Genomic DNA, 21,592 nt, shown 5'->3' on the forward strand with positions numbered 1-21,592 from the left:
TGTGTGTGTCCAGTGTGTGTGTGTGTCCAGTGTGTGTGTGTGTGTCCAGTGTGTGTGTGTGTGTCCAGTGTGTGTGTGTGTGTGTCCAGTGTGTGTGTTCAGTGTTTGTGTTTTTGTCCAGTGTGTGTGTGTGTGTGTGTGTGGTGTGTTTGTTTGTGTCCAGTGTGTGTGTACAGTGTGTGTGTGTGTGTGTGTGTGTGTGTGTGTGTCCAGTGTGTGTGTGTGTGTGTGTGTGTGTGTCAGTGTTACCATGGTTATTATTTACAGGGACACTGAGGAGTCAACATAAACCCCAAACCCTGGATAGAGGGGCTCAGTGAATGTGGAGTGGAATGTGTTCAGGTGGGTCAGTGTGTCAGGAGGAGACTCTGTAGAAGGACAGAGTGCCGGGCTGGCCAGTCCAGATACACTCCTACTCTGTGGGGGCTGGAGGAGGGGACGTCTATGGTAGTGGACTTATTATTGTGACAGGCAGAGTAACTGTTGCCAGAGCAGAACAGACTCCAGGACTTGTCATTGTCTCCAATCCTACTGTCACTACCCTCTCCTCTCCTGCTGATTCCTTTATATGTCACTCCTATACCAGCCCAACTCCCCACTCCACTCTACCTCCCAGTAACAGCGCCCAGTCAGACCCTCTCTACACAGCACCTGTCCACAGTCCTCAAATCTCTCTGGGTGATCAGGATACGGCTGCTCCTCTCTCCTCCATGTCACCTTTCTGTTCTCCTCAGACAGAGAGAGGCGTCTGTTTACTGTGTTTAGGTCCAGTGTGAGATCACAGACATCTGATGGATGAAATCAGACACAATATTAGAAATCATCATCATTCACATTATAATGTTAATTCACTTTTCACTAATTCATTTAATGTAGATGTTTCTAGGTATCAAAAGGAGAAGTTAAGGTAACTTGAGACTTGTTGAATGATCATATGTTATACTGTATGGTAATATAAAACACACTTATTCCCATTAATTACACACACACACACACACACACACACACACACACACACACACACACATCCTGTACACACACACACACACATCCTGTACACACACAAACACATTGAACACACACTCACACCTGTATGCATGCATGAACACACACACACATCCTGAACACACACACTGGAAACACATCCTGAACACACACACACATTTCTAAAGTCACACGAACACGCCACACACAGACACACAGACACATTGTCAAAGCAACTCTTTGTAAACTTTGGTGTCCCTGATTTGTGCTTCTGTAGAACTACAGCTGATATTTAATATGACCAAGTAAGTAATGATGGTGGTCTTTGACTTTGACTTCACTTGAATTAAGACTTATTCTTAGTCATATTCTTCACAGCAGTCAACACTCACATTTTCTAAGTCCAGGTTTCATTGTGTTCTCTCCACCATGTTCCACACTGTAGCGGTAAGCAGAAGAACAGACAGTCATTGAGGGATACACCTGAACTCACACACACACACACACACACACACACACACACACACACACACACACACACACACACACACACACACACACACTGGACACACACACACACACACACACACTGGACACACACAGTGTGTGTGTCCAGTGTGTGTCCAGTGTGTGTCCAGTGTTGTGTGTGTGTGTGTGTGTGTGTGTGTTTCTGTCCAGTGTGTGTGTATGTCAAGTGTGTGTGTTTGTGTGTCTAGTGTGTGTGTGTGTGTCCAGTGTGTGTGTGTGTGTGTGTCCAGTGTGTGTGTGTGTGTGTGTGTTTGTCCAGTGTGTGTGTGTGTCCATGTGTGTGTGTGTGTGTGTGTGTGTGTCCAGTGTGTGTGTGTGTCTAGTGTGTGTGTGTGTGTGTGTGCGTCCTTTGTGTGTGTGTGTGTCCTTTGTGTGTATGTGTCCAGTGTGTGTTTGTGTGTGTCCAGTGTGTATGTGTGTCCAGTGTGTGTGTGTGTCCAGTGTGTGTACTGATACACGTGCACACACACACACACTGGACACACACACACCACACACACACACACAAACACAATGGATAAAGACACACACACCCGATACACACACACACACACACACTGCACACACACACACACACACACATACACACACACAGGACACACACACACACACACACACACACACACACACACACACTGGACACACACACACACACACACACTGGACACACACAGTGTGTGTGTCCAGTGTGTGTCCATTGTGTGTCCAGTGTTTGTGTGTGTGTGTGTGTGTGTGTGTTTCTGTCCAGTGTGTGTGTATGTCAAGTGTGTGTGTTTGTGTGTCTAGTATGTGTGTGTGTGTGTCCAGTGTGTGTGTGTGTGTGTGTCCAGTGTGTGTGTGTGTGTGTGTGTTTGTCCATGTGTGTGTGTGTGTCCAGTGTGTGTGTGTGTGTGTTCAGTGTGTGTGTGTGTCTAGTGTGTGTGTGTGTGTGTGTGCATCCTTTGTGTGTGTGTGTGTCCTTTGTGTGTATGTGTCCAGTGTGTGTGTGTGTGTGTGTGTCCAGTGTGTATGTGTTTCAGGTGTGTGTGTGTCCAGTGTGTGTACTGATACACGTGCACACACACACACTGGACACACACACACACAAACACACACACACACACACACACTGGATAAAGACACACACACACACGATACACACACACACACACACTGGACACACACACACACACACACACATACACACACACATACACACACAGGACACACACACACACAGACACACACACACACTGGACACACACACACACACAGTCTTTATATAACTTAGTCCAAGTGGTGGTCAGAATGTTTGTCTTAACTAGCCTGATAACTCCAACATGTCTGATATGAACATTGACATAAACCCTCTACATACTTGAGTTTCTCCAGTCTGCAGTGTGGATCCTCCAGTCCAGCAGAGAGCAGTCTGACTTCTAAATGTCCTGGGTCATTGTTACTCAGATCCAGCTCTCTCAGGTGTGAGGGGTTTGACTTCAGAGCTGAGACCAGAGAAGCACAGCCTTCCTCTGTGACTAGACAGCCTGACAGCCTGCAAAGAGTCAAATCATATTAAAACCACACTGCTATTCTTTGGTGGTGAAAATAGTGGCAGTATATTTTCAACATATTCAGATACACCAGTGTCCTGAAACCTGCCATATCTATTCATAAACGAATGTATCATTATTAGAAATGACAAATTATCAAAGTATTGCTTGTAGATAGAAAAATGCATATTACAAATATTTGAGTAGACTGACCAGAGCAGTTTAAAAAGCAGTATCAGTCAAAAGACAGACAGTGAGGTATCAGATTTAGATTGTATTGAGTATACAGTCCACACCATATCTATTTTGACAGTGAAGCTAACATTTTAAATGTGGCTCTATACTCCAGCATTTTGGATTTGAGATCAAATGTTTCATATGAGGTGACAGTATATAATGTCACTTTATATTTGAGGGTATTTTCATACATATCTGTTTCACCATTTAGAAAAATAAAAGCCCTTTATGTATCTAGTCCCCCTATTTGAAGAAGTCATAAGTATTCTGACCAATTCACTTATAGTGTATTAAAGTAGTCAAAAGTTTAGTATTTGGTCCCATATTCTTTGAATGCAATGACTAAATCAAGCCTGTGACTGCCATGATTGAGAGAGATCATGAATGAATCATGAATAATAATGAGTGAGAAAGTTACAGAGGCTACAACAAAACATGCTAACCTCTCATCATTACCAATAACAGAGGGGGTATGATCCTTGTTCCTCTGTAACTTTCTCATTCATCATCATCATTCACGATTCATTCATGATTATTCATAATCATGGTAGCATCCACATGAATGTAAAGTGTTCAGAAACATCTTCTATTCTTACTGACAATACAAGTGAAGTGACTCCAAAATGACAGGACATTATTCACCATTCAGTTTCTATTGGGAAAAACATCATCCAAAACACAACTAAAACAAACTGCAAATGCATTCAACACGTTTGTAGAATCACATGCTTGATGTAATCACTGCAGGTAAGGAATATGGGACCAAATACTAAACTTATGACTACTTTAATACAATATAAGTGAATATGTCCAAATTATTAAGACTTTTTCAAATGGGAGAACAAGATACATTAAGTGCTTTCATTTCAAACGGTAAAATATATATATATATATATATGAATACCTTTAAATAAAAGGAGACATTCTGTACTGTTGCCTAATATGAAACATTATATCTGAAATCCAAAATGCTGGAGCATAGCACCAAATTTTTTAACTGTAAGCTTCACTGTCCAAACACATATGGTGTGGACTATGTGTGCCTGGTAAACACATGTGGATATGGTGAGCAGTTATCACTTGTTGACCAACTACAGGAATACTGACCTCAGAGTCTCCAGTTTACAGTGGGGATTCCCCAGTCCAGCAGAGAGCATCTTCACTCCTGAATCCTTCAGGTCATTGTTACTCAGATCCAGCTCTCTCAGGTGTGAGGGGTTTGACTTCAGAGCTGAGACCAGAGAAGCACAGCCTTCCTCTGTGAATAGACAGCCTGACAGCCTGCAAAGAGTAAAATCATATTAAAACCACACTGCTATTCTTTGGTGTGAAAATATATTCTTTCAACAATTTCAGATACATCAGTGTCCTGAAACCTGCCATATCTATTCATATATGTACGGTGGGGAGAACAAGTATTTGATACACTGCCGATTTTGCAGGTTTTCCCTACTTACAAAGCCTGTAGAGGTATGTCATTTTTATCATAGGCACACTTCAACTATGAGAGACGGAATCTAAAACAAAAATCCAGAAAATCACATTGTATGATTTTTTAAGTAATTCATTTGCATTTTATTGCATGACATAAGTATTTGATCACCTACCAACCAGTAAGAATTCGGCTCACAGACCTGTTAGTTTTTCTTTAAGAAGCCCTCCTGTTCTCCACTCATTACCTGTATTAACTGCACCTGTTTGAACTCGTTACCTGTATAAAAGACACCTGTCCACACACTCAATCAAACAGACTCCAACCTCTCCACAATGGCCAAGACCAGAGAGCTGTGTAAGGACATCAGGGATAAAATGGTAGACCTGCACAAGGCTGGGATGGGCTACAGGACAATAGGCAAGCAGCTTGGTGAGAAGGCAACAACTGTTGGCGCAATTATTAGAAAATGGAAGAAGTTCAAGATGACGGTCCAATCACCCTCGGTCTGGGGCTCCATGCAAGATCTCACCTCGTGGGGCATCAATGATCATGAGGAAGGTGAGGGATCAGCCCAGAACTACACGGCAGGACCTGGTCAATGACCTGAAGAGAGCTAGGACCACAGTCTCAAAGAAAACCATAAGTAACACACTACGCCGTCATGGATTAAAATCCTGCAGCGCACGCAAGGTCTCCCTGCTCAAGCCAGCGCATGTCCAGGCCCGTCTGAAGTTTACCAATGACCATCTGGATGATCCAGAGGAGGAATGGGAGAAGGTCATGTGGTCTGATGAGATAAAAAATATAGCTTTTTGGTCTAAACTCCACTCGCCGTGTTTGGAGGAAGAAGAAGGATGAGTACAACCCCAAGAACACCCTCCCAACTGTGAAGCATGGAGGTGGAAACATCATTCTTTGGGGATGCTTTTCTGCAAAGTGGACAGGACGACTGCACCGTATTGAGGGGAGGATGGATGGGGCCATGTATCGCAAGATCTTGGCCAACAACCTCCTTCCATCAGTAAGAGCATTGAAGATGGAGTCGTGGCTGGGTCTTCCAGCATGACAACGACCCGAAACACACAGCCAGGGCAACTAAGGAGTGGCTCCGTAAGAAGCATCTCAAGGTCCTGGAGTGGCCTAGCCAGTCTCAGACCTGAACCCAATAGAAAATCTTTGGAGGGAGCTGAAAGTCCCGTGATTGCCCAGCGACAGCCCCCGAAACCTGAAGGATCTGGAGAAGGTCTGTATGGAGGAGTGGGCCAAAATCCCTGCTGCAGTGTGTGCAAACCTGGTCAAGACCTAGAGGAAACGTATGATCTCTGTAATTGCAAACAAAGGTTTCTGTACCAAATATTAAGTTCTGCTTTTCTGATGTATCAAATACTTATGTCATGCAATAAAATGCCAATTAATTACTTAAAATCATACAATGTGATTTTTTGGATTTTTGTTTTAGATTCCGTCTCTCACAGTTCAAGTGTACCTATGATAAAAATTACAGACCTCTACATGCTTTGTAAGTAGGAAAACCTGCAAAATTGGCAGTGTATCAAATACTTGTTCTCCCCACTGTATATATACAGTACCAGTCAAAAGTTTGGACACACCTACACATTCAAGGGTTTTTTCTTTATTTTTACTATTTTCTATATTGTAGAATAATAGTGAAGACATCAAAACTATGAAATAACACATATGGAATCATGTAGTAACCAAAAAGTGTTAAATTAATCAAAATATATTTTATATTTGAGATTCTTCAAATAGCCACCCTTTGCCTTGATGACAGCTTTGCACACTCTTGCCATTCTCTCAACCAGCTTCATGAGGTAGTCACCTGGAATGCATTTCAATTAACAGGTGTGCCTTCTTAAAAGGTAATTTGTGGAATTTATTTCCTTCTTAATGTGTTTGAGCCAATCAGTTGTGTTGTGACAAGATAGGGGGTATACAGAAGATAGCCCTATTTGGTAAAAGACCAAGTCAATATTATGGCAAGAACAGCTCAAATAAGCAAAGAGAAATGACAGTCCATCATTACTTTAAGACATGACGGCCAGTCAATACGGAACATTTCAACAACTTTGAAAGATTCTTCAAGTGCAGTCGTAAAAACATCAAGCGCTATGATGAAACTGGCTCTCATGAGGACCGCCACAGGAATGGAAGACCCAGAGTTACCTCTGCTGCAGAGGATAAGTTCATTAGAGTTACCAGCCTCAGAAATTGCAGCCCAAATAAATGCATCACAGAGTTCAAGTCACAGACACATCTCAACATCAACTGTTCAGAGGGGACTGTGTGAATCAGGCCTTCATGGTCGAATTGCCTCAAATAAATCACTACTCAAGGACACCAATAAGAAGAAGAGACTTGCTTGGGCCAACAAACACAGGCAATGGACATTAGACCTGTGGACATTTGTCCTTTGGTCTGGAGTCCAAATTGGAGATTTTGGTTCCAACCGCTGTGTCTTTGTGAGACGCGGTGTGGGTGAACGGATGATCTCTGCATGTGTATTTCCCACCGTAAAGCATGGAGGAGGAGGTGTGATGGTGTGATGGTGTGGGGGAGCTTTGCTGGTGACACTGTGATTTATTTAGAATTTAACCACACTTAACCAGCATGGCTACCACAGCATTCTGCAGCCATACGCCATCCCATCTGATTTGGGCATAGTGGGACTATCATTTGTTTTTCAACAGGACAAATGACCCAACACACCTCCAGGCTGTGTAAGGGCTATTTTACCAAGAAGGAGAGTGATGAAGTGCTGCGTCAGATGACCTGGCCTCCACAATCCCCCGACCTCAACCCAATTGAGATGGTTTGGGATGAGTTGGACGGCAGAGTGAAGGAAAAGCAGCCAACAAGTGCTCAGCATATGTGGGAACTCCTTCAAGACTGTTGGAAAAGCATTCCAGGTGAAGCTGGTTGAGAGAATGCCAAGAGTGTGCAAAGCTGTCATCAAGGCAAAGGGTGGCTATTTGAAAAATGTCAAATATAAAATATATTTTCATTTGTTTAACACTTTTTTGGTTACTACATGATTTCATATGTGTTATTTCATAGTTTTAATGTCTTCACTATTATTTTACAATGTAAAAATTGTAAAAATAAAGAAAAACCCTTGAATGAGTAGGTGTGTCCAAACTTTTGACTGGTACTGTATATAAATTAATTAATGTATCATTATTAACAGTAGATAACATGTTTCTAAACACTACTACATTAATATGTGTGTGTGTGTGTGTGTGTGCCAGTGTGTGTGTGTTCAGTGTGTGTGTGTATGTGTGTGTGTGTCCAGTGTGTGTGTGTGTGTGTGTGTGTCCAGTGTGTGTGTGTGTGTGTGTCCTGTGTGTGTGTGTCCAGTGTGTGTCCAGTGTGTGTGTGTTCATTGAGTGATACAGGAATACTGACCTCAGAGTCTCCAGTTTACAGTGGGGATTCCCCAGTCCAGCAGAGAGAGCAGCTTCACTCCTGAATCCTTCAGGTCATTGTTACTCAGATCCAGCTCTCTCAGGTGTGAGGGGTTTGACTTCAGAGCTGAGACCAGAGAAGCACAGCCTTCCTCTGTGACTAGACAGCCTGACAGCCTGCATAGAGTCAAATCATATTAAAACCACACTGCTATTTGTTGGTGTTGAGTCATTTTCTTTCTAAGTGAGTAGATTACATGTTTCTAAACACTACTAAAGTAATCCTGATGATGCCATGATTGAGAAGGATCATGAATGAATCATGAATAATAATGGGTGAGAAAGTTACAGAGGCTACAACAAAACATGCTAACCTCTCACCATTACCTTCAAATAAAAGGTGACATTCTGTACTGTTGCCTAATATGAAACATTATATCTCAAATCCAAAATGCTGGAGCATAGCACCAAATGTAAAACTGTAAGCTTCACTGTCCAAACACATATGGTGTGGACTATGTGATGCCTGGTAAACACATGTGGATCTGGTGAGCAGTTATCACTTGTTGACCAACTACAGGAATAATGACCTCAGTGTCTCCAGTTTACAGTGGGGATTCCCCAGTCCAGCAGAGAGCAGCTTCACTCCTGAATCCTTCAGGTCATTGTTACTCAGATCCAGCTCTCTCAGGTGTGAGGGGTTTGACTTCAGAGCTGAGACCAGAGAAGCACAGCCTTCCTCTGTGACTCCACAGCCTGACAGCCTGACAGAGAGATCATCATGATTTCACAAACACACTGTTAATTTAACACCAGTAGTGTAGAAGGACAATGGCAGATGCATTTGGTTTATTCTCTTAAACAACATATAGATTCATCTTCCGTCTCCTAGAATTGCATGGTCATATTGTTATACTAATGTGAACACCAATGCACTGATTCAGTAAGTTTTTCAATTTAATATTATACATTATATACATATTATAATACATATATTTCTATAAACTGAATATTTCTTCCTGATGATTAGTACTTAAATGTAATGTTATGTACTCACAGAGCAGCTCTGGAGGCTTTGACCACTGGCAGCAGCCTCAGAAGACCTTCCTCTGATCTGGAGTATTTCTTCAGGTCAAACACATTCAGCTCCTTTTCTGAAGTCAGCAACACAAAGACCAGAGCTGACCACTGTGCAGGTGACAGTTCTTCTTCTGAGAGACTTCCTGATCTCAGGTAGCTTTGGATCTCCTCCACTAGAGAATGGTCATTCAGTTCATTCAGACAGTGGAACAGATTGATGCACCTCTCTGGAGAGGGATTCTCCCTGATCTTCTCCTTGATGTACTTGACTGTTTCTTCATGGCTCTGTGAGCTGCTTCTTGTCTTTGTCAGTAGACCTCGTAAGTGCTTCTGATTGGACTCCAGTGAGAGGCCCAGAAGGAAGCGGAGGAACAGGTCCAGGTTTCCTGTCTCACTTTGTAAGGCTTTATCCACAGCACTCTTGTAGAAAGTAACTTCAGGCTTGTCTCTGAACAGCGCAAAAAAAGTTCCTGGTTGATTGAGGTTTTGCCATTAGATTCTCATTGTTGTTGATGAATGAGAGGAACACATATACAGCAGCCAGAAACTCCTGAATGCTCAGATGCACGAAGCAGTACACCTTGTCCTGGTACAGCACACATTCCTCTTTAAAGAGCTGTGTGCACAATCCTGAAGTACACTGAGGCATCATTGACATCAATGCCAGCCTCTTTCAGGTCTTCTTCATAGAAAATCAGATTGCCATTCACAAGCTGTTGAAAAGCCAGTTTTCCCAGTGACAGAATGCTCTCTTTATTCCAGTGTGGACCTGTCTCTTCTTTCCCAAGATACTTTTCAATCTTCTGTTTGGTATGAAACTCCACAAGGTGTGTGTACATCTCAGTCAGAGTCTTGGGCATCTCTTCTCCCTTATGTTTCAGCATGTGCTCAAGGACTGTTGCAGAAATCCAACAGAAGACTGGAATGTGGCACATGATGTGGAGGCTCATTGATGTCTTTATGTGTGAGATGATTCTGCTGGCCAGGTCCTCATCACTGAATCTCTTCCTGAAGTACTCCTCCTTCTGTGGGCCATTGAACCCTCGTACCTCTGTCACCTGGTCAACACACCCTGAAGGGATTTATTGGCTGCTGCAGGTCGGGTAGTTATCCAGAGGAGAGCAGAGGGAAGCAGATTTCCCTTGATGAGATTTGTCAGCAGAACATCCACTGAGGTTGACTCTGTGACGTCACAACAGATCTTGTTCTTCTGGAAGTCTAGGGGCAGTCGGCACTCATCCAGACCATCAAAGATGAACAGAACTTTGTACTTGTCGTAGTTGGAGATTCTTGATTCTTTGGTTTCCATTGAGAAGTGATTGAGAAGTTCAATGAAAGTGTGTTTTTCCTTTTTCATCAAATTCAGCTCCCGAAAAGGGAATGAAAATACAAATTGGACATCCTGATTTGCTTTTCCTTCAGCCCAGTCCAGAATGAACTTCTGCACAGAGACTGTTTTTTCCAATGCCAGCGACTCCCTTTGTCAATACAGTTCTGATAGGTTTGTCTTGTCCAGTTAAGGGTTTGAAGATGTCGTTACATTTGACTGCAGTCTCTGGTCTTGCTTGTTTCCTGGTTGTTGTCTCAATCTGTCTCAGCTCATGTTCATTATTGACCTCTCCTGTTCCACCCTCTGTGATGTAGAGCTCTGTGTAGATCTTATTGAGAAGTGTTGGGTTTCCTTGTTTAGCGATCCCCTCAAATACACACTGAAACTTCTTCTTTAGATTAGATTTGAGTTCACGTTGAAGAAATACAGCACGCTCATCTGAATCTAGAAATAACACAGAGGGATATTAATATTACGTCTGTTTTAATGCCTACAGTATTCTAGGACTGTTATAACATTTTAAATTATAATACTTTATTCTCTTAACTGACTGTATAAATGTTTTCATAATGCATTACAGACTGGTGTGACTGATTATAGTATTATTGGTTCTCTCTCTCTCTCTCTCTCTCTCTCTCTCTCTCTCTCTCTCTCTCTCTCTCTACACACAACACAACACAACACATCCCTGCTGCTCCTTGATGAGGTCACTAGGTGTTGTGTTAAGGCTGCAACAATATCATTGAGTTACACAGCTACTTTATCTGTACTTTAGCTACAGCTTTTAAATGTTCTAAAACAGCATTCAACATGAGGCAGACAGCTCTTACTTTTCTCCAGTGTGTCAGCAAGCTCCTTCTGGTTCATTTTCCTCAGGACGTGCAGTGTGATCTTCAGAGCCCCTCTCTGGCACTGCTCTCCTGCTTCTCATCTTCAGCGTCCACCACTTCCTTATCCTGCTTCTGACTCTCAAAGCCTTCTGGGAGTTCTGGACTAAGAATCCTCTTGAACATCTTCAGCTCGTTTTTCACAAATGTCATAATATTGTCTTCAAGCAACTGAAATAAATCAAGTAAATAAGTTATGCAAGAGACTAAATGCTTTCTCATTAACACATTAATGAATGATTGACAGGTCAACTTTACTTGAGGTAAACAAAAACAAATGTACATAACAGGACCACATACACTGAATATGGAGGCCAGGTCTGTTTGATGACTCTGGGAAGACTGACCACTGAGAATCTCTGACTCTGATCTCTCCTGTTGGTGTCTGTGGACAAAACATGAGATTACATTTCCTCATCCAGGGAGTGCACACACACACACACACACACACACACACACACACACACACACACACACACACACACACACACACACACACACACACACACACACACACACACACACACACACACACACACACACACACACATGGAGGCAGGGAATGTTGTGTTAGTTTAATATTGTTTCAGGACTATGAAAATGGAAAAAAAGTATTAGCCTATGGATTATGAAAACAACAAAAATAAATGGGAAAATGGGAGAGGAGAAATGACTAGAGACAGTGTTGTTTAACTCACTGACCATGACCCATGAGTTCTTCTTACCTTTGTTCAGTAGAAAAGTCTCCCTCTCTAAAGTGTTCAGGTTGATCCATAGACCAGTCACTCTTCATGGACACACAGCTGGGTACAGGGGAGGCTGGTCTCTCCTGCTTGATTGGACTTCAACACAACAGAGACAAACATTACATCTCTCATCTACTCTGAGCTCAGATGGGGAAACATAAGAAGAGTTTCATTCCAAAACGCTATATATCCATTTTCAGAAATGTTGGTAAATTATCTTTTATTGTTTAAAGAAATTATGAAAGAGGTTGGTGTGTTTTTTCACTATCTAATCATGGCATGGGGTTGTTCAACGACAGACATGTATTTGTTTAAAATCTATAACTTGATGGTTTCATTTCAGACAGACAAATAATCATGTTTTTTTGCAAAATGCTATGTATCTGCCTCACTCTCAGAGAAATAAGTAGTACTGCTAGGTTTTACGCAGTAATAATATATATCTGCCTCACTCTCAGAGAAATAAGTAGTACTGCTAGGTTTTACACTGTAATAATATATCTTCCTCACTCTCAGAGAAATAAGTAGTACTGCTAGGTTTTACACAGTATTAATATATCTGCCTCACTCTCAGAGAAATAAGTAGTACTGCTAGGTTTTACACAGTCAAATGTAACAAATAACTACATTTTTTAACAAAAATCTGTCCAAATGTACAAAATTCAATACAGTAATATGAGATCTGTACGTAAAACATTACATTTTAGTCATTTAGCAGATGTTCTTAAACAAAAGCATCTTAAGGCTAAGTTTATTGATAGAACATTCGTAGGAACATTGTTAAATCTCTGAGCTGGTTCAAAAAACCGTTGTTATTAACGTTGCACTTGAAAACGCTATATCTATAGAACTCTGTAGAACTCTGTAGAACTCTATAGAACTCTATAGAACTCTGTAGAACTCTATATAACTCTGTAGAACTCTGTAGAACTCTGTAGAACTCTGTAGAACTCTATAGAACTCTATAGAACTCTGTAGAACTCTGTAGAACTCTATATAACTCTGTAGAACTCTAAAGAACTCTATAAAACTCTATAGAACTCTGTAGAACTCTATAGAACTCTATAGAACTCTATAGAACTCTATAGAACTCTGCAGAACTCTGTAGAACTCTGTAGAACTCTGTAGAACTCTATAGAACTCTGTAGAACTATATAGAACTCTATAGAACTCTATAGAACTCTGTAGAACTCTATAGAACTCTATAGAACTCTATAGAACTCTATAGAACTCTGTAGAACTCTATATAACTCTGTAGAACTCTGTAGAACTCTATAGAACTCTATAGAACTCTGTAGAACAGCGTCGTTAGATGTAGAAAGTTGTGAATCGTTAGAAACTTTTTTTTTTTTTTCATGCGTCACTTTAAACACAGAAGATCTCCCCTAAGCATAGAATCACATGGTTTAAAACCCCCTGGTTCCGCTCTAGGTTTCTTCCTAGGTCCCTGCCTTTCTAGGGAGTTTTTCCTAGCCACCGTGCTTCTACATCTGCATTGCTTGCTCTTTTTGGGGTGTTAGACTGGGTTTCTATATAAGCACTTTGTGACAACTGCTGATGTAAAAAATTTCTTCTGGGAAGGCATATGAAGCACTGCTAACGCAAGAGGAACGACTGAAAAAGCATTTAACAGATTACTGTGATGTTTATTATTACTCTATAGGTTATTTACTCCTAAAAGCTTGTGCCGTCAGCGGCAGCGAGCACTCTGCCTTCTAGCACAAGCGAGGGGCATGTTGAGGTACATTTGCTTACCGGGAGGGTTACATGATGTAATTTATTGGCGGGCTGGAAGACGCACTCTTGTCTTATCTATTCCGGGTAGTTTACTCCCAATATTAGATATTTCATAATGCATGTATACTAGGGTTGAGGTTGGAGCATCTGACTAGTGATTATTTACCCGGGGTTCAACACCTGCTATAGTCACTATTTAATTGCTCTTCCAAAAGCATCACAGGCCCTAATACGAGATATATAGCTAACTAAAGTAATGAGTGACCATTTTAGACATGGGACATATAGTATTTGGTTGCATGCTATTTTATGTCAATCATATTGCTGCTTGTAGCCTATAACTGATGCTTCATGGTCTTATGCTGCCATCTATTGGAAATATTTAGCATTACAAGTTATTAATTTACGTACGGACATTAGTGAGGCAGCTGAAAAATAAAGTGTATTTTTCTTGTTAATTCCTTTGATCAGTCTCAAACCTGCCCCACCTATCCCATGGCAATTGCTGGACTTTCACACAGCGGTTACTAGGTCACCCAATTCAAACCATATTAGAAAAATAACACAAATGTGTCTAAGTGTTCTGCCTTGCAATAATAAATATCATAAAATAACTAATAAAAAATAAAAAAAACAGCAAAACGCTTAGACAGGTTTTGAGTAACAAAATAATGCTATAATTGTATTTACTAAGTTAATATTATTAGCAAAATAGTTTATAAAAGTGTTCTAGGCTACCCTACCCTAGAATTAGGGTTACGGTTAATGCTAAAATAGGTTATAAGTAGGGTTAGAGTTTCTGTATAGCACTTTGTGACATCTGCTGGTGTAAAAAGGGCTTTATAAATACATTTGATTGATTGTTAGGTTTAGGGTTTATATGGCAAAAAACAGTATGGGTTTATGGCACTCTTGCTCCTCCCTTGTGGCCGTATGTGGGTACTACATAACTCATTCATCACATTTACATTTTTTTTTTGTCATGGGTCTCCCGGTCGAGGCCGGCTACGACAGTCTGGATTCGAACCAGGATCTCTAGTGGCCTTAGACCACTGCGGAGACCCTGACACTTCATGACACTTGCTAGGCTTAGGCTCATAATCTGAGGTAGCAACTGCGTCTGATCTACAAATCCATTAGCTAGACCACCAGATTAGACAACAATCACCCCATTATACCCATTTGGTTTGCAACTCAGTGAACCTGCGCAGCATTCGCTCAATTTGATGCCTATGAACGAAGATTTCGATGCATATCAAATTACCCAGTGGCCATTTAGAAACCACAAGTCACCACAAAAAAGGTTATTTCTTAATTAAAAAATGTCTTCTGGCTGTTTAAAATCGGCCACATCTTGAAAAAGAGGACAGGGACATGCGTTTTGTTTAGATTGTACACTTTAAAAACAACAACAAATATGGCTAACCATGACCAGAAAAGGTTTAATGTTTGATGGCTATCCGCCAGCCATCGCCTCCTTAACCGTGTCTCACCTCACTATAGGTGACCACAACATGTACTCTGGTGAACAGTGTGCGCGCTCACCAAGTAGCCGAAACCTTGTTAATAATAAGTTACCTGAGGTAAACCTACAGGGTTAACGCTCACCAAGTAGCCGTAACCTTGTTAATAATAAGTTACCTGAGGTAAACCTACAGGGTTAATGCTCACCAAGTAGCCGTAACCTTGTTAATAATAAGTTACCTGAGGTAAACCTACAGGGTTAACGCTCACCAAGTAGCCGTAACCTTGTTAATAATAAGTTACCTGAGGTAAACCTACAGGGTTAACGCAGGCATGTCTCATTGATAACAATAGTGAAGATGGCATTGTGACGCAGAACAATGGGCTGGGAATAGAATGTTCTGAAGGCGAGTCGGTGTCACGGAGCTCAATAGAACTAATAGGAGCTGGTAGGGTGAAAAATACCCTAAAATAAGGCCTGTTTTTTCGCAATTACTTCATAACCAGGGACAGAAGGTAATATTATGAAACTGGGCTACATGGCGGATGCAATTAACTAATTTTATCAGAAATAAACGTTGTAAAAAATGTCACTTGAGGCGCCCCGAAAATAATATTCAAAAGTTCAGTCCTTGGACACAGAGGGGTTAAACACTAAAGTTACCGTCCATCTAGTGAAGAGAGGAGAACCGGACAGAGGGAGCGCAGGCCAGCATCCGTCAACGAGAGAGGGAGAAGCCCTCCATGGGATTTAACAGGTGGAAGAAACAACCAGGGAGCTCCATCGGTCCACAAGAAATGCAGGCAGCCGGTGATGATGTAGTGGTAGCCAGGATAACTAGGATGCTGCTGGTAGAGTAGCTAGCTTAGCTAGCTGTACCGACTAGCTTGGCTAGCTAGCAGGTCATTTGTCTGTCCCTCGAGGATGATAACGAATCCGGTGAACCACACAATTAAACAAGAATAGCGAGTGAAAAGGATCTGGCTACGCTCATACTGTCACTGACCATTACGCAAAAAAGCAAATTGAACAATAAACTTCGGTGTCTCAACACTGTAACGAACTCGTTGTTCCCCAAGATCACCTCAGACCACTCTGCGCGTAACTGGACAATATCCTTGGCGCCAAACCGTACGTGGACGCGGACAGTTCCAGAACGCGGACATGAGCAGAGCAACACAATAAACTAAACCCAGTCTTTACAGTGGCTTACATTAGTAATATTCATTTTTCTTTTAAAAATGTAAAACAAACATTACATTTTTTTATAACAATATTTTGAGATCTGGGCCCATATCCAAAAAGCGTCTCAGAGTAGAAAATGTGTTGTATAAGTGCTGAGAATAAAGCCATTTTAGTCCTACTCTTATGGGTATAAATTAAAGCTATGCATGAAGCCTCTTTATTCATAAGTGTCCCACCTAGTTGGCAGATATTTAGGACACCTCATGAGCTGTACTAACCAGTTAAGAGGTACCAGCAGGTGTCTTGATAATAGGAAAATGCTGCGAGTCAGTGGTTCCTGCGCCACATGTAATTGCTTTGGAGTAGTTAAAATAATTTTGTTGTTTTTTAAAACAATATTTTGAGATCTGGGCCCATATCCACAATGAGTCTCAGAGTAGAACATTGCTCCTCTCTCTCCTCAGACAGACTCATTTAAGACCACTAACCCCTAAACAGAGATGCAGCATGTTGGTTGTCGTTAACACAGTGACAACTAATTATTGAATGTACATCTGCCTCACTCTCAGATAAATAAGTAGTACTGCTAGGTTTTACACAGTCAAATGTAACAAATAACGAATTTTTTTATAAAGAACTGTACACATGATACATTTGTAACATCAATATTAAAAATTGTTAAAAAAAATTTATCCAGTAATATGAGATCTGTATGTAAAACATTTAGCAGATGTTTTTATCCAGGGCCTGGTATCCCAAACGCATCTTAAGGCTAAGTTAATCGTTAGAACCTTCGTAGGAACATTGTTAAATCTCTGAGCTGTTTCCCAAAACCATCGTTATTAACGTTGCACTTGAAAACGCTCATATTCTAACACCTGCCTCAGACCACTTGTAGAACAGCCAAGTGCGTCGTTAGATGCTTTTTTGCCCTCCCGCGTCACTTTATAAATTAAATTAATTTTTAATAATTACACAGAAGAATACACAGAAGATCTCCGCTAAACATAGAATCACATGGTTTATCCGTCTCTCTGTGACCGCCGATAAATTCAGAACAAAGTTGACTTCAAATACAAAGTTGCAAATGTCTTTGCAATTGATACAAACAAGCAAAGTATAAAATGATGCTTCAAATGAAAACCGAGATAACTGCATTAAAATACAAAGCAGTAGGCTATAGTTCTATTTCAATCAAATTGAAATACGTTTCATGTTCAATCAATTGAGTTCTATTTTGCTACTTGTAGACTACGGTCTGTAATTTATCTCAATATATTTCATGATGTGTAGCCTAACATGTGAACAATGATGTGCCAAATCTGTGATTTAGAATAAGCCGCCTCAATATTTGCAGCCGTAGGTGGTAATATCTCTCTAGGAGCTGATCTGTTATCAGTATTGGGAAATAATTATAATATTGAGGAAAGATTTGAATGGAGAAAACTGATCCAAGAGCAGCGCTCCCTTTCTTTCGATCCTCTAAATAACGACATGCTCCAACAACGCACTTGCCGACCGTTCTCTCTGCGTGGTGCGTGGGAAATACATGTTACATCTTCAGCCGTTCTCTCTGCGTGGTGCGTGGGACATACATGTTACATCTTCAACCGTTGTAGGAAAGATGCATCTTAAAACACTGGTAAGCCTAAATTCCATCGCTATCGGGAAACCGGGCCCAGAGTGACTTACAATACAGTTGCCATATTGTAGTGTATTCAAGCTTTAAAAAGGCTTCTAGAGTTTGTAATTTCCACTTTAAAAATGTTAAACTTGATTTGCCCTAATGAGAAATGTACCGACCACAACAAAACATTTTCATGAATTATAATTCACATAATAATTTATATTTCCTATTGCTGCAGGATTATTTTCCTGCTGTGAGAAACTGGGTCAAATTAAGATATGGCATCTGAAATGCAAATCAATTTATAACATTTTTGACATGCGTTTTTCTGGATTTTGTTGTTGTTATTCTGTCTCTCACTGTTCAAATAAACCTACCATTTAAATTATAGATTGATCATTTCTTTGTCAGTGGGCAAACATACAAAATCAGCAGGGGATCAAATACTTTTTTCCCTCACTGTAGTTGACGTAATAACTAGACTATATACAAGGAGTACCAGTACCGAGTCAATGTGCAGGGGTACCAGGTAGTTGAGGTAATAACTAGACTATATACAAGGAGTACCAGTACTGAGTCAATGTGCAGGGGTACCAGGTAGTTGAGGTAATATGTACATGTAGGTAGGGGTAAAAGTGACTAGGCAATCAGGATAGAGATTACATCTCCTCATCCAGGGAGTGCACACACACACACACACACACACACACACACACACACACACACACACACACACACACACACACACACACACACACACACACACACACACACTCACTGACAGACACACACACACACACACACACACACACACAAACACACAGGGAGGGAATGTTGTGTTTGTTTGATAATGTTTCAGGACTATGAAAATGGAAAAAAGGATTAGCCTATGGATTATGAAAACAACAAAAATAAATGGGAAAATGGGAGAGGAGAAATGACTAGAGACAGTGTTGTTTAACCCATGAGTTCTTCTTACCTTTGTTCAGTAGAAAAGTCTCCCTCTCTAAACGTTATAGGAAGATTCATAGACAGGCCACTCTTCATGGACACACAGCTGGGTACAGGGGAGGCTGGTCTCTCCTGCTTGATTGGACTTCAACACAACAGAGACAAATATTACATCTCTCATCTACTCTGAGCTCAGATGGGGAAACAAGAGTTTCATTCCAAAACGCTATATATCCATTTTCAGAAATGTTGGTCAATTAGCTTTTAATGTTTAAAGAAATGATTAAACCACTACAAGGCTTTATAAAGGTGTCTAAAGTGTGTAATTTCCACTTTAAAATGTCAGACTTGATTTTCCTTGATGAAAAATGTATGAACCCCTACAGAAAATATCCCTTAATTATAATCCACATAAAAATGCACATTTGCTATTGCTGCAGGATTATTTTCCTGCTGTGAGAAACTAGGTCAAATGAAGATATGGCATCTGTAAATGCATTCATCTTAAGGTAGCTAGGTGAGACGACCACGTATCACAGTCAAATATACAGGATACGAACATTACATTCCAGCAAAACAATGGTTTTAAATCACATCTCAAATCTACAATAGTTGCATTGAAGGTACCCATTAGTAATCATTTCTGATGAAAAAACACAAATGTGATTTTCTTTCTCCTATATAGCACTTTGGAATATAAATTCTTAAACAATATTTTCAGCTCACCTCTTAGCTTTGGTGTCATGTCCCCCAAAGCGACTCCTTTTAGAGGCAGGGGCCCCCTCCTCTCTCTCCCCAGAGAGACTCCTTTTAGATGCAGGGCCCCCCTTCTCTCTCTCCCCAGAGAGACTCATTTTAGAGGCAGGGCCCCCCTCCTCTCTCTCCCCAGAGAGACTAATTTTAGACCACTGACCCCTAAACAGAGATGCAGCATGTTGGTTGTGGTGAACACAGTGACAACTAATTATTGAATGTCAATTGTTCTCTTTTATTCATGATCTCTCAGAAATAAAACAGTTTACTAATAGATACATCCAAACAGTCAGGTGATTTAATGCAATGACTTTTTCTAGCCCAATGACTACTCAAAACCCACCAACAAGGCCTGAAAACTAGGCAAAAACATAGACCCTGATAGGCCTACATCTTATTCCAGACAGCCTCCAGTAGCCTGGGCAAGATGTAGGCAAGATGTAAGCTGAATGATTTAGCAGCTTGCTTAGTTCAAATTGACAGATTAATTTATTTAACATGAATAGCAAGGCGATTTTGAGGTAGGAAGTGCTTCTGTTGCCCAGTAGTCTGCTGGAATAGGCTACTGAGAATGGGGTCGTAATTTCAATCACTGAATGAAATATTAATAATATGGATATGAACTGAATAGGTCCATGCTTGTCAACAACAGCCAGGTTATTTTTTTACCTGTAGCCTAATCTGGCTGACTGTTACCTTCAATCTAATGCATTCTAACATCTGATCAGCAATTGAGATAGAACTGTGACCATGGTGACACTTGATAACTTCCAATTGAATTAACTAAACATGGCCATTATTAATTGCATAATAACACAAGGCTACAACAACAATAAACTGAAGTTATAGGCTTAGATTATTATTCAGAAATACTTAGAAATACTCACTTTATTTTTTAGTTCTCTCCATATCTTGTTTTCTGCTGTCGTCTCAAAATGGATCCTGTACAAAAGAACAACTTTACTTTCAGTTTCATCTCAGCCATCTCCCCACCCTGATAATAAAGTGTTTTATTGGTATCTTCCACTAGATGGCAGTAAACACCTGCTGTAACTAGACTTTACAACAGTAAGTGTTCTGTTTCTTGGTCCTGGTGACTCCTGGGAAGTGTCCCAGAGGAGGAGTGCTGACCTAGGATCAGGTCCCCCTGTCCATGTAATCTTATTCATTATGATCGTTTTGTCTCATGTCTCTTTATATTAATATAGCCTGGGGACCATGTAGCTGGATTGAAATCACCTTGTTTTATAACCTTCTTTGTTGCTCAGTGGTACTTCAATTGGCCGGACCATGCCCAATTATTTCACACGGTAATGCTCCAGCATCCACTCAGAGCTTATGCATCTAATGCATTCCTCAAATACTGCAGAGTTGTTAAGCAAGTCCCATCTTCATCCACATGTATTTGCTTATTTGTAAGATGAAACCTGAAAGGAACACTGTAGTGTGTCATCAATGCATCCAAAATGGTTCTGAGGTACTCAACAATGCTATTCTGTACCGTAGCTGGGATGCAGTGTTCTTTCCTGATTTTCAAAATTAAAAGACAGATATTGATTTTGAGACCTTCAATTAGCTGCTCTGTGTTGATCTCTGTGGCTTGAACATATTCAGCCTCTGGCAGACTCTCTACATCGCTCATGTCATCTTCAATGGGATCAGTCCCCGTCTCAAATTCATCATGAGGGCAATTCTC

At 40.8% G+C, this 21,592-nt stretch overlaps 1 long non-coding RNA gene and 1 pseudogene across 1 annotated transcript; both read right to left on the reverse strand.

The window, feature by feature from the left end:
* Nucleotides 1–297: 297 nt before the first annotated feature.
* LOC123483542 lies at nucleotides 298–11,594 on the reverse strand (annotated as a pseudogene).
* Nucleotides 11,595–12,234: 640 nt separating this feature from the next.
* LOC123483541 lies at nucleotides 12,235–19,890 on the reverse strand. Its single transcript, XR_006658306.1, has 3 exons — nucleotides 19,870–19,890; nucleotides 19,172–19,288; nucleotides 12,235–12,274 (listed from the first exon to the last, which is right to left on the reverse strand). It is a non-coding gene; the product is annotated as an uncharacterized LOC123483541 (long non-coding RNA).
* Nucleotides 19,891–21,592: the final 1,702 nt, after the last annotated feature.

This window comes from Coregonus clupeaformis, unplaced genomic scaffold, assembly GCF_020615455.1.
Source record: "Coregonus clupeaformis isolate EN_2021a unplaced genomic scaffold, ASM2061545v1 scaf0149, whole genome shotgun sequence".
Taxonomy (NCBI): domain Eukaryota; kingdom Metazoa; phylum Chordata; class Actinopteri; order Salmoniformes; family Salmonidae; genus Coregonus; species Coregonus clupeaformis.